The 13,128-nt window shown below is 41.4% G+C and overlaps 1 long non-coding RNA gene across 1 annotated transcript; it reads left to right on the top strand.

Moving 5' to 3' along the window:
• Nucleotides 1–444: 444 nt before the first annotated feature.
• Nucleotides 445–12,689, top strand: LOC122923702. The gene is made up of 4 exons (XR_006387319.1): nt 445–487; nt 2,754–2,829; nt 4,613–4,675; nt 12,491–12,689. It is a non-coding gene; the product is annotated as an uncharacterized LOC122923702 (long non-coding RNA).
• The last annotated feature ends 439 nt before the right edge of the window (nt 12,690–13,128 follow it).

Below are 13,128 nucleotides of genomic sequence, written 5' to 3'. Positions count from 1 at the left end.
ACAGACATGAGGTAAAAGGGAAAGATCTGCTCCTGTTCTGTGTTTAGAGTTGCACCTGGTTTTGGCTCACAAATCACTGATGGAAATCACTGACCAAACACTGAAGTGTGAACGAGGCCTTATAGTTTTTGGAGTGTTGCCTCATTCTTCATGGTTTTTATATCCATTGGGCCACAACCGATGGTCATGCAAAGATTGCACCCACACTTCACCATTGCTGCTGTATTTTTTTGGTATATATTGTATGGTATGGGAACAGGAACATTTGCTGGAACATGTAGGTTTTAGCATTGGGATGGAGGTATCCCCAATGTGTACATGTAGCAACCCCTTAAGATCCATAAAACCAGTAATTTTTTTAAATGATTTTACTAAATTTGGGATATGTGTCTTCTATCCACACAGGTCTGTGGATTGGTATTAGTATTGGATTAGCGTTTCTATTGACGGGAGCTATTATTGTCTTCTTATTCTACTCCTGTAAAAGGTAAGCTGGTTCCTTTATTTACTGGGTCTCATAGCAAGCAGTTTATCACACTTAGGCCTTGTTCACACGTCCGTTATTTGATCAGTGATTTCCATCAGTTATTGTGAGCCAAAACCAGGTACGGGTCAAAATCACAGAACAGGAATAGATCTTTCAATTATACCTTATGTCTGTGTCACCTCCACTCCTGGTTTTGGCTCACAAAAACTGATGGAAATAACTGATCAAATAACTGATGTGTGAACTGGGCCTTAGCAGTACTAGAAATGAAAGCTGGAAAAAATGGTGCCATGCTCCTTTGGATCCTGTATTATGGAGGTATGAAATAGAGGGAAATATAGCAGGGCCTTATGTACCTCCATGGATGCCTTACTATGGTTTCATACAACACAGAGGTATAATGGGCCCATTAGTCCACAGATATTTCATAAATGTTAGGTAGCTAGATAGAGGGATGTAGGGTAAAATTTATAAAGAATTCAGTTACAGCTTCTAAAAATTTGCAATATAGGGTTTTGCAACTTTTTGGCCTTACTTACGCAAACATTTGTGACTTTTTGCATTTTCACAAAACTAACTCCAGTTTTGAAAAGTGGCTGGTACAGTGGGCATAATTGGCTATGGTAATTAATTTCACTCCAGATTTAACACTTATTTAAAAGTAGCAATAAAAGTCACAAATGACTATAGGGAAGGGGGGTGGCATAAAAAACTGGAGTAGCATTTCTGTCGGGTATCAAATTTAACAATGTGCGACTTTTGATAAATTTGGTGCAAAGTACACCATCGCAGACTCAAGCAAAATTGGTAGAAAACTTTAAGAAAATAATTGAAGCTGGAACTAGAAATCCAAAGGATGTTTTCAGTTCAGAAACAAAATGTTCTTCAGGAGAACATACAAAAATCAATACTCTACAACCTTTCTACTTAACCCCCCTGTGGCCCCTTAAAAGGCGCACAGATTTATTTTTGTAAAAAAAAATTGCTTTCACAAACGCAAAAAAAAAATAAATCACACAAACGTTATAGGACTGCTAATGGTTATATGGCGGGAGAAAACTGCAAGGTTCATGTCCATGGCCACAGGTGGTCGATCAGCTGGACTGTATTTACAGTTTGTGATACCCCAAAAACCCCTTGTGAAAAGGACTTCAGGTGGATTGTAAAAGAATTCCATTACAGATAGTCTCTTTTCAAATACCAGCTTTGCTAGGGTTTAGGGCATTAATGGCTAAACTCCAGCACACCAGCGGTGGTGAAACTATGATGCCCAGCATGCTCCATTCATTTCTATGGAGTTCTGAGAACAGCCCAGCAAGTGTACATCATGGGAGTCGTAGTTTTACCACAGCTGGAGTTCCGGAGGTTAGCCATCACAGGCATTTATGTTTTGTCCACACAAGAAATAAATGCAACAAAAAAAATAATAATTGGTGAGGAATAGGTGTCAAAATGTGGACTTAGATATTTCTATATATTGCAAATGGTGACATCCACAGCATACATTGGCTAACTGCTAATCTAAAATCCACTTAGGACGGGTATTATAATGCAGTTCCAGGCAGAAAATAGACAGTATCAGCCAAGAAAGGTCTAGTTACCCTTGCAGGACCTTTAAATGGGTTTTCCCGTGAAGACTACTTATCCCTTATCCACAGGATATCTGATCTAGTCGGATACTGCTGATCACCGGTGGACCCCATCGACTATAATGGGAACCAGCGCGGATCCGACTGGTTTCCAATAGAGGTGCCGGTTTTCAAGAGGGCAAAAATTGTTGTATGCAACGCTTTTTGTCTGGCATTTGAAAGAAGGAACTGAGCATGTGCGTCCACCTAAGGAAGGTACATAAAAATAAGGAAAAGAGCAAACAGCAGGTGGCGCTATACAGATACATTTTATTGAATAACTCATTGGCTATATAAAATTTTAATTTACATGCAACTACAAAAGTATAAAGTTTGAAAAATGTAGACTATTTTTCATGGGACATCCTATTTAATATAGAAATGAGTTACTATTTTTCCTGGTTGTACCACATCATCCACAGGCTGGACACAGGGGATGTCATTATTTCTCAAACTGTATTCCTTCCTTGACTGACCCTTTTATTTTCTCATCCATCTCCGCTTGCGCGGTATATGTGAATAGCAGGAAAAATAATATTTGGCTGTTATAGTCTCGTTCGTTTAGATGTCTCTTCCTTTAAAACTTTATGATCTCGCTATTTAAAATTAATGCTTCCTTTCATTTTATTCTCCAACAGGAAACATAAAGGCAATACTACCAGTGGGTTTTCCAATCCAAATTATGCAGGGAGCAGCACGACTTCTCCGAACGAGGTGCATAAAATCTTTATCAACCATTACAGTGCATTCGCTTTGAGCCACAGAGAAAACAGCAAAGCAGCGCTCAGTCTTTATTCATGCACTTCTTCTTTAATGAAATACGTTCTTTGTTTAGCAAGCGAGCTGCGTTCACCGGGTCTTTGTGTTATTCTGCTCATACTGAGTACATAATCCTACCCTAAACCTATGGCATAGTATAAAACGCTATACAACACAGCGCTAAAAGTCCCCTCCTTTGCATCAGATAAAGCACTGTAGATGATGCCTGATGTTGTCACTGGTTTGATGATATGTAAATATGAAGGTTTCTGCTATTATTATTTTTCGAAATATCTGATTAATAAGGCAAACTGAGATGAAAATGGGTTGATAAGAAAGTGTTACTCAAAATGGTTGGATGGATGCTGTACATCGCCTAACAGTAGTACTTCAAAGGAGTGTAAGGAGCAAAATGTAAGTGTAAGGCTACATGCAGACGAACGTTGTTTGTTTCCGTGTCCGTTCCGTTTTTTTTGTTTTCGCGGATAGGATGCGGATCCATTCATTTCAATGGGTCCGCAATAAATGCAGACAGTACACCGTGTGCTGTCCGCATCAGTATGTCCGTTCCGTAGTCCCGCAAAAAAAATTAACCATGTCCTATTCTTGTCCATTTTAGGCATTGTTACAATGGATCCGCAAAAAAAAACAAAAAACGGATGGCATACAGATGTCATCCGTTTATTTATTTTTTCGGATCCGCAATTTGCGGACCGCAAAACACATACGGTCGTGTGCATGTAGCCTAATGCGAACAGCAAGCGCTTCTTTACTCCTAAACTTTTAGGCATCTGTCAGCAGATTTGTACCTATGACACCGGCTGACCTGTTACATGTGCGCTTGGCAGCTGAAGGCATCTGTGTTGGTCCCATGTTCATATGTGCCCGCATTTCTGAGAATTATATATATTTTTAAATATATGCAAATGAGCCTCTAGGAGCAACAGGGGCGTTACCGTTACACCTTGAGGCTCTGCTCTCTCGGCAACTGCCACGCCCTCTCCACTACGATTGACAAGACCAGGCAGTGTAAATGTCATCACTGCCTGGTCCTGTCAATCAAAGTGCAGAGGGCGCGGCAGTTGCAGAGAGAGCAGAGCCTCTAGGTGTAATGACAACGCCCCCGTTACTCCTAGAGGCTCATTTGCATATCGTAACATATTTTTCTCAGCAATGCAGCACATATGAACATGGGACCAACACAGATGCCTTTAGCTGCCAAGCACACATGTAACAGGTCAGCCAGTGTCATAGGTACAAATCTGCTGACAGATGCCCTTTAATATGGGCGACTTTTTATTAAGATAGGTCACCGATATCAGATCAGTGGGGGTCTGATTCCCAGCACCTTCATAATCAGCTGATTGAAGGGGCTGTGAGGCTCTGGTGACTGCTGCCGCCTCTGTATTGTTCACCAGCTCTGTACACTGTGTAGTGACTGTGCCTGGTATTGTAGGTAAGTATGGGACAGTGCTACAGAGAACCGCGGTACTAGGCACAATCACTGCAAAATGTAGCGGTAATAAGGTGTGACCAGAGCCGAAGATAGTGTGCAGTAAGCTCCAAGGCTCCCCCTTGTGGTTGCTGCAGGCAGACAGAATTTTGTCATTTGTATTTCGATGCAAAAAATGGGAGTTCTGTGTCAGGAAAAATATCCTTTCATATGTATTAGTGATTCATTTTAATAGTACTAAGTTTAAACATTTATTTACTGTTATCATTAATCATTCTCTTGTAGTTTTATGATACGGTGCATCCTAATGTCTATATCAGCGTTTTTCCCTGGAAATCAGCCCATGAGGTACATGTGAGTAATATATGATATCTTTAATGATCAACTATATGACGGTTAAATATAGTTTTGACTGCACAGTATCTGCTTTTGAGGAGATCCTGCAGACGGTGTCTTACTAAAATGTACCACCATTACCTTCAGTCACGGCAGCCAGGTAGAGGAAGATGGAGGCTGGGATTAGGCACTGGATCATTGGTGACTTGGCGCCAATTCATTAGGGATCCTCAAGTTATATGCAAATAAAGATAATTCATTCAATTCATTTCTATTCAACTTTGTTTCAAAAACTCAAGATTTTCTAGATCTCTGCTTGCTGTCAGTAACTAGAAGCATTTGTATCTTTAATGGGACAGTTCCATCCAAGAGGAGTATTTTTCAAATTCAATTTTTGTAGAAAACATTTTTTTAGAATATTTGTTTTTCTTTTTTATTTGGACAGTTCTAAACCATTGATAATTAAATACAACATGATGTTCTCCTTTAGCAGTCAGCACAAGTTATAGGAAGTTCTATATAGATAGGTAAACCTTTGCTGTGATGGGAAGATTTTATCTGCAGGGTAATCCTCATAATAATGGTGGATGTAGAACTGGGATAATAATAATGGCTGCTCTATTGTTTTCTTGATAAAGATATCGACAGATGACTATTGCATTGATCAGTGTAATGTGTGATCTAATTGAGTCACTCATTCTCTTCCCTCTCTGGTCTCGGTGATGGCCTGACTGAGAAAGTTAAGAGAAACTGTTTACGGTGCTAAAAGTCCAAACAAAGAGGAACTTAAAGAGTCAGGACAGGAAGTAGAATCCACGGAGTGACTTCAAAAAAATTCTATCCAGAAAACCATCCAGCCAATTTCTATAAAGAAAAATTGCATAGAATATTCACATACAGGATGTTAATATGTGACACAAACATTTTGATGGAAGTGTCCGTTAAGAAGCTGTGACTCCATTCTATTTCCTTACTTTCACAAAGGTTCTGTTACAATGTATCAGTAACAGTAGGAGCTTTCAGCCTGAAATTCTATATAAATATGTCTGCTGCTTCTGTGGTTCCAGAGAATTGTCCACATTGAAACACTAGCAAGTTCTCAACACTCAGGGGGATATTTGTTAAATCAGATACGTCAATTTTATGGCTTAAAAAAGTCTCAAGTCAAAAGACTTTTGTGTCATTTTCTGAGACTTTTGGTGAGCCTAGCCACTTATCAAAGTGGTCTATGTTTACAGGACAAAAGTGAGGTTAGACTTGGATTATGACTCCTTTACTATGTGAGACTATTGAAAATGTCACACAAAAGTTGCATCTCCATGTCAGGCAACCCCCGGTCTACTTTGACACATATAGATGTATACCACATTGCAAGCGCGCCAAATATATTGTTGAAGGCCATTTGTCAGCAGATTTTTCCTTTTGAAACCTGGTACATGTGCACTTGGCAGCTGAAGGCATCTGTGTCGGTCCCATGTTCATATGTGTCCGCATTGCTGAGAAAAGTGATGTTTTAATGTATGCAAATGAGCCTCTAGGAGCAACGGGGGCGTTACTATTACTCCTAGAGGCAACTGCCGCACCCTCTCCACTTTGATTGACAGGACCAGGCAGTGAAACCGTCATCACACCTGGACCTAACTTTTCCTAAAGTCAATCAAGGTAACATAGTTACTATGCAGAGGGCACAGCAGTTGCAGAGAGAGCAGAGCCTCTAGGTGTAATGACAACGCCCCCATTGCTCCTAGAGGCTCATTTCATATATTAACATTTTTTCTCAGCAATGCGGACACATATGAACATGGGACCAACACCGATGCCGTCAGCTTCCAAGAGCACATGTAACAGGTCAGCCAGTTTCATAGGTACAAATCTGCTGACAGGTGGCTTTTAAAGGTGCATCATTTCATAAATTTTAAGCAGACAAACAAAGCAAAGACACAAAATTATACGCAAATAATAAATATCCCCCTCAGGACTTATTTTCAGCCTCTATTTACAACAAAAATGTTTGCTTTTGAAAAGCCAAGATCTTGAAATTGTGAAGAATAAAAAAGTATAATAGGAAGTTGCATAACTTTTTTTTTGCCTAAGATTCGAAAATCCCTTTAAACTTATACTTTTGCACTTCTTCAATGCATAAATAAAAACTTTATATTATTTTTTTCTACAACTCCTACTGTATGTGGACCGGTGTGTCTCTATGGTAAATGAGTGCATAAATGAGTTGTCCTTTCCGTGCATTGGGGACCACAATTTGCGGTCCCCAATGCATGGGCAATGTCCGTGCGGTGGCCGGGACGGATCGAGACCCATTCAACTTGAATGGGTCCGTGATCCATCCGCACCGCAAAAAAATAGAACAAGTTCTATTTTTTGCGGTGCGGAGGCACGGACAAAAACACTCCATAGTGCTTTCGTGGGGTTCCGATCTGTGCTTCCGTTCCACATTTTCGTGATTGCGGACCCATTCAAGTGATCATCCGTTATGCGGAGTGCACACAGGCCGGTGCCAGTGTATTGCAGACCCGCCATATTGCAGGCCGCAATACGGCCACAGGCACACAATGTGTGCAAGAGGCCTAAACCGCTTAGTCTGATCCTGCATGTGTTTCTACCTTCCCCGTGCAGAAGGCAAGAACAGTATGTAAGGGAGTAGCATGTGAATGTAGGATCAGAATGTGCACAAAACCACAAATCTGAGGTTTACCCACACTTTCAGAATTGCAATCTACAGAGTACAAACCCTGGATGCTGGCTCGCTTGCTCACCATTCCCTGCTGAGTAGGGCCAGAACATGATGAATGTTACACGGACATCCTCGTCTCATCCCGTTCATTACATTATCTGTTTGCATGAGGAACGGCTATCTGTGAATTGTAACTGACAACAAAGTACCTCAGGGATGGTTTCCAGTGCACAGATTAAAATGATGAACCTGAGGCCATGGTGATAACATGGAGAGATCTTATCTGAAGAGCGTGAGGAGTGAGACTTGTAGCCATCTCGCTGTCCTATATCAACCACTTGTAGATGAGCATCTAGCTATTCCTGCAGGCACATCCAGTAGTGCTACTGATTGATTCTTTGATGTTGAAATAAAAGGAGAATTATTTCCTTTGATTGCAACATTGTAACAGGTTGTAGACCTCTTCATCATAATTAAGGAGGTTGTGTCATCCAGATAGCCCCTTTTAACCCCTTTAATACAGATAGGCATCCATGTATATCCAGTGCAGGAGCTGGCTAACGCAGAATGCCACGGGAGGCCAACTCTTCCTGACAACTGGACTCTGGCTGCAATCAATGATATAGACAATAACATTTAGCTTCTTAGATGCCATCAGGGGCGTAGCTATAGGAGGTGCAGAGGCAGCAGTCGCTACCGGGCCCAGGAGCCCGAGGGGCCCAAAGACCCTTGTGCCACATAAGAAGACACTGGTATTATAGAAAGTGTATGCAAGTTACACCTCTGGCTGGACAGAAGTGGTTAGGTTAAGAATTTGGTATTGAGAAGGTGGGGTGCAGTTTCAGTTTTAGCCTCATGCAGCATGAAGGTTTGAGGGAAGGGGGGCCCAAGCTGAACTCTTGCACCAGGGCCCATGAGCCTTTAGCTACGCCCCTATTGATGCCATGATCAATAGTGAGTGTGGCATCTATGTGTTTTTTCAGACGGAGGGTGCTCCCTCTTTTAGGTAGCTTACAAATGTGATCGGGGGGTGCTGATGGGTTTCTCTGGAAGCCAGGAACCTAACAATGGCCTTTAGGTCCACCATGGCTGAAAGTTAGACCATGCTAGAGGAATACCCTAATAGATTGCTTGTCAGTATTCTGGGGTAAACTGTGTATATTGAAGCTTTATAACAGCAATTGTGATGTCCCCTAGTGGCAGTAAAAAAAAAAGAAGTCAATAAAGTAGATAAAATTTGTTAAATAGCGTACGATAAATAAAATGCACAGCAATCACCACAATTACAACAACCCGAGCAACAACAGAATTGCTTTTTTACATTACCCCCAAAATAATAAAAACCCTCAAGATGATAACAATAAAAACTACTCATTCTGTAATAAACAAGGCAACATACGCTATATCACGGAAATTAAAAACATGAAAATGAAACAACACAAAACTGGTGTTCAGCAGTAGTATAACATAAAAAAGCCACAACTTAATCGGTATCATGGTAATTTCACTAACCTATAGAAAAATAGTAGCACTTTATGTATGCTGCATATGTAGCAAACAGAGGCTTGCAGGGAGAAGCGTAGGGTGGAGAGGGTGGAAGCGGTAGCTGCAGCAATGATGGTGGTAATAGTTCTCATTGTTATTGTGGCAATCCCTCTCCAGCTTTCACTAGGGAGTTGAAGTATAGTGAAGAGAGGGTGCACCCCTGTTGACTCAGGGCCCACCCTGGACATGGGAGAGTCTCCTGCCTGGGAATAGCTGGGGTGCCTTTGATGTTAGATGGCTGGGTAGTGGGGAGCAGGGCAGGAGAGCAGATAGAGAGCTGAAGAAATGTGGAGGTATTGACCAGACCTTCTGGATTATATTAGGATAAAGTCTTTTACTTAATGGATGATGGGTGTCATAGTGCAAATACAAGAAGTAGGCTTCTCAAATTTCATAAAGTAGGCTTTTTCCAATGGCTTTGTAAAGAAAATAGGCAATATGATGGTTCCCGCCAAGTCTGTCTCTAGATACCATGCAATCTTCCCATATGACCAAAAGTGTGCAATCACACTCATTATTTCTCTACAATGCCCAAGTAAGGTGTGCAGTCCATCTCAGAATGTGGTGGACACCAGAAGCTATCAACCCTCACCATATGCAGCAAAGTCCAAAGCCGTAAATGTTACCTTTACTATCACTGTCCAAGTGCGGCCTCTTTATGGTCCTCAACCATCTGCAGATATTCAATGCTTCTTTCTCTGAGGTTGGATCCTAGTAAAGTTGCTTTTCTGGCAGATTTCACTCACACAGTTATGGCGTCTCCATGGATAAATCCTGCTTCAGCAATTTAAAGGCTTTCCTTCTAACCTACTTGTCAGCAGCATACACAGAAATGGTTCTCTAGCTTGCTTAACATAATTCTCACTGACCAGGGAAAAGTGGGGACAGCCCACTACCCAGTAATTGTTAGCAAGGCTGCCAGCTTAAATATACATAACGTTTTGGAATAGCTAATGCATAGTTATCGTCTCAGTAAACATCCTAATAACTTTAAAGTGAACTTTTTTTATATACAGTGGATATAAAAAGTCTACACACCCCTGTTAAAATTTCAGGTTTCTGTGCTGTAAAAAAATGAGACAAAGATAAATCATTTCAGAACTTTTTCCACCTTTAATGTGACCTATAAACTGTACAACTCAATAGAAAAACAAACTGAAATTTTTTAGGTGGAGGGAAGAAAAAAAAACTAAAATAATGTGGTTGCATAAGTGTGCACACTTATAACTGGGGATGTAGCTCTGTTCAGAATTAAGCAATCACATTCAAAATCATGTTAAATAGGAGTCAACATACACCTGCCATCATTTAAAGTGCCTCTGATTAACTCCAAATAAAGTTCAGCTGCTCTAGTTGGTCTTTCCTGAAATTTTCTTAGTCGCATCCCACAGCAAAAGCCATGGTCCACAGAGAGCTTCCATTAGATATACCATAGAACACAGTGAAGACATCAAGTGGAGAAAATATGGCATAACAGTGACATAACCAAGAACTGGACGTCCCTCCAATATTGATGAAAGACGAGAAGAAAACTGGTCTGGGAGGCTACTAAGAGGTCTACAGACACATTAAAGGAGCTGCAAGAATATCTGGGAAGTACTGGCTGTGTGGTACTTGTGACAATATTCTTCATATGTCTGGGCTATGGGGTAGAGTGGCAAGGCGAAAGCCTTTTCTTACGAAGAAAAACAGGTTATATTTTGTAAAAACACATCTGAAGTCTTCCAAAAGCATGTGGGAAAAGGTGTTATGGTCTGATGAAACCAAAGTTGAACTTTTTGGCCATAATTCCAAAAGATATGTTTGGCCCAAAAACAACACTGCACATCACCAAAAGAACACCGTACCCACAGTGAAGCATGGTGGTGGCAGCATCATGCCAAGGGACTGTTTTTCTTCAGCTGGAACTGGGGCCTTAGTCAGGGCTGCCATCAGAAATTTTGGGGCCCCTTACACAGCTCAAGGCCTGGGCCCCCCCTCCTACCCCGCCCCTTTAGAATCTGTCCTGACTCCGCCTCCCCGCCTCACACTTTTATGGGGGCATCTGTGGATGACACACTGGTATGTGGGCATCTGTGGATGACCCTTTTATGGGGGATCTGTGAATGACACTTTTATGGCGGATCTGTGGATAACACTTTTATGGCGGATCTGTGGATGACACTTTGATGGCGGATCTGTGGATGACACTTTTATGGCGGTTCTGTGGATGACACTTTTATGGCGGATCTGTGGATGACACTTTTATGGCAGATCTGTGGATGACACTTTTATGGCGGATCTGTGGATGACACTTTTATGGCGGATCTGTGGATGACACTTTTATGGCGAATCTGTGGATGACACTTTTATGGCGAATCTGTGGATGACACTTTTAAGGCGGATCTGTGGATGACACTTTTATGGTGGATCTGTGGATGACGCTTTTATGGGCATCAGTGGATGACACTCAACCACTCTCAAACCCAACTGGTCAAACTTGTTAAATGGCTCCCAAACACAATATGCATAATAACACCCCCTCCAACATTCAATCAACCCCTTCATGGCCTAAAAAAAAAAAGATTCTCAGCAGAACACACAGCTAAATGGGGCTGGGTGGGCTGGCAAGGGAGGGGTTAATAACAATAAGTGATGGGGATCATGGCCCTGTGGGATAATCCAAAAAACTGCTTTGCATTTTACCCCCGAGCAAAGACCACACAATATAGAGCTGCCTAGACAACATAAGGATCAATATGAAAATAAATAATTTGGAGCCTTTGATATAGCTCAGCTCAGTATGCCACCATTAACAGTAAAATGATAACTTATCACCTTAATGAATCAGTGGGGTCTGACCCGTCCAACATGTGATGGAGACAGTGAAGGCTGGAGCATGGAGCCAACACTGACTCCTTCCTGGGCTGGCTAAGAGGGCACTAGGGCAGGCTTCCACAAAAGTTCCAGAGACCAAAAGTTCCCGCCGCCGCGCCTGGCTGCAAGCCTGCAAACCCGAATTGACTGTCTGACAGTGGAAGGCGGCGGGACTGGCCGGGCCCCCCAGGGGTCCGGGCCCCTTACTGGGGTATCGGCTGTAGTTAAGCTAAGCTAAGAATTATGAACAGTTCCAAATACCAGTCAATATTGGCAACAAACCTTCAGGCTTCTGCTAGAAAGCTGAACATGAAGAGGAACTTCATCTTTCAGCATGACAACGACCCAAAGCATACATCCAAATCAACAAAGGAATGGCTTCACCAGAAGAAGATTAAAGTTTTGGAATGGCCCACTCAGAGCCCAGACAGAAACCCGAAATTTTAACAGGGGTGTGTAGACTTCTTAAATCCACAGTATTTCCAGGAGCCATAACAAAGCAACAACAAATCACAGATTTCTATAAAAAAAAAAAAAAGCCCCAAAATTGTTATTTCATGAAGAATGCAAATATTTAGCTAGACGTGTCAGGAGCGGTGACAGGTCCTCTTTAAATCCCAGCAGCACTATTATTTCTAGTAGCTAATCAGCACACAATTTACTTATTTACTGTAGATATTATTTATATGACTTTCTAGCAGAAATGCGTTCTTTCTAATCATATTTTTATCTCGTAGGTTTCCCGGAAGGCCTGTTCATTCTCCAACCCTCTGTATGGCAAAAAAGAAGACCTGTAATTTCCATGTCACCGTCATCTCGCTCCGAGCAGAAATTTTTTTGAGATAAATTATAATATCATTTACAGAGGCAGCGATTGTTAATGTAAATACCGCCTGCTGCTGCAGACAGACAAAGCAGGTAATAAGTGCTTTCTGCGTGACAGCTGTTAATACTCGCCATCGGCTCGCGGGGAAAAGCGCCTGCGAATAGATGAGTTACTGGCGGATAATGGAGCCAAACATTACTACATGGAAGAAATCCATCTCCCTCTATATTATTTCTATACATGTTTAAAATCTAATAATTGTGACAAAGATCATTATATGATTAAATCTTATGTAAACCTTCACATTGTGTGGTTTGAGTTTCTTGGGATTGTCCCACAAAAAATATTCTACATTTTCCAAGCCAGCACCTGGATCTAAATACTTTTGTAATTGGAAATTTAAAAATTTCCTATAGCTACTGAGTTATTCAATAAAATCAATCTGTATAGCGCCACCTGCTGTTTGCTATTTTTCAAATTTCTCTGTCCTGCTCACTGAGATGTACTAGATCATTGGTGGCGAACCTATGGCAAGCGTGCTAAAGGGGG

Source organism: Bufo gargarizans, unplaced genomic scaffold (assembly GCF_014858855.1).
Source record: "Bufo gargarizans isolate SCDJY-AF-19 unplaced genomic scaffold, ASM1485885v1 original_scaffold_1821_pilon, whole genome shotgun sequence".
Taxonomy (NCBI): Eukaryota; Metazoa; Chordata; class Amphibia; order Anura; family Bufonidae; genus Bufo; species Bufo gargarizans.
Note: the sequence above shows the minus strand (reverse complement) of the source record. Positions and strands in the feature narration are given on the sequence as shown.